We start from the raw sequence: 1,855 nt of genomic DNA on the forward strand, positions 1-1,855 counted from the left end.
AAGTTAGTTAATTTAATTTCATAAAATATGACTAGATTTTACTTATTTTATCTCCACAGAAAGGGATTATATGCTTTTTTCAACCCCAGCTAGTATCTTTTTTATCATGGTTCTAAATTCCAGTTCAGAGATCTTACTTGTATCTATATTGATTAAGCCACTGGCTATCATTTCTTCCTGTTCTTTCTTTTGGGGTGAATTCCCTTGTTTTTTCATCTTGAAGAAAGAAAAATAATTAATAAAGTAAAAAATTAAAATTAAAATATTACAAATAACACAAAAAAATTAAATAAAGGAAGCTAGATCCTAGGTGTGTTTGGGTCTGGTTGTTGTTGAAAGAAGCTTGAGAGAATAGAGAAAAAGGGAAAGAAAATAAAAGCAAAAAGAGTTAAAAAAATTTAAATGTATATGATATAATAGAATAAAATGAAATGAAGAAAGTGAGATAGAGTTTAAAAATTTACAAAAAAGTAAAAACATAGTAAAATGAACTAAAAAACAAAAAAAAAATTTAAAAGGGAAGTTAGAATAAATTTTTCTCTTTCTGTATCCAAGAAAAAGAAAATCAAGTTTCTGTGCTATCATTAAATGTGTCCTCTAATAATTATTTCAGTGAGTGACTGGAGGTGTAAACTCTCTTAGTTGTTATTATAGTTAAAAATAGTGGTGCCTGTGTGGTTCCATTGTTTAAGCATTTGACTTTGGCTCAGGTCATGATTTCGCAGTTCATGAGTTCAAGCTCCACATTGGGCTGTGCTGACAGCTCAAAACCTGGAGGCTGCTTCAGATTCAGTGTCTTCCTGTTTCTCTGCTCCTCCCCCACTCTCTTTCTCTTTCTCTCTCTCTCTCAAAAATAAACATTAAAAAATGTTTAAAAATGTAAAAATATATTTATTGCTTATGTTGACTTTCAAATTAGTGAATACCAAACTATTGTTTCTAAGGAAAATACAGGATTAGGCTCGTGAGAACCTCTGGAAACACTCATAAGCCAATCAACACGGAACTTTGCTCAGTGTGTGTTTCTGCTTGATGATACCTTATTTAATATATATTGTTGATTAATTAACATAAAATTCATGGCCAACAGCACTATAACTCAGGTCTGAAGGTAGCTTATCTAACACATGTATTTTCTACATAAGGCACATCATAGCTTCTTGAGCTTAGGAACACTAGCCAGCATTTCAGCATTGTGCTTGGGAGCCATTTTAGACAGCTAAAAAAAAGCACAAAAGGCACAAAAAATGCAAAATGTGTGGTACTAGGCAGACTACAAAAAGGATAACTTTACAATATGAAGATTGAAATAAGAAGGCTGAATGTTGCCTTGAGTTTGACCTCAGATGGGACCTTAAACATCTGATGACTCGAAATGTCCCCCTTACTGCTTATATCAGAGAATGAGCACAAAGGGCACACATTGATTTGAGCGGGTTACAAATAAGTTTTTGTGAGTAAGCAAATTTGCAAATATAAAATCTGCAAACAATGAAGACTGACTGTATGTATAACACAATGACTTTTCACAAAGTGAAGGCATCCATGTAGCAAAGCACCCAAGTCAAGAAACATAACATTTGCAGCATCTCTTTGGGCCCTTTCCCAAGAGTAACCGCTGTCCTGACTTCTAACATCATAGTGTAGTTTCCCTATTTTTTCAAATCTGTCTGGCTTTTTTTTCGTTCAATATTTCATTATTTATCCATGTTGTTTCAGGTTGTAATAATATCGCTCATCTTAAAGCATTTTTATTAGTCTGTTTTGTAGAATTAATTTTGTCAGAAGTCAGTGTTGCTTTGGTTGGATTTCCTAGAATTGTATTTCCTCATGAATTTTGGATTTTCAACTTTCA

Source organism: Suricata suricatta, chromosome 9 (genome assembly GCF_006229205.1).
Source record: "Suricata suricatta isolate VVHF042 chromosome 9, meerkat_22Aug2017_6uvM2_HiC, whole genome shotgun sequence".
NCBI classification, from domain to species: domain Eukaryota; kingdom Metazoa; phylum Chordata; class Mammalia; order Carnivora; family Herpestidae; genus Suricata; species Suricata suricatta.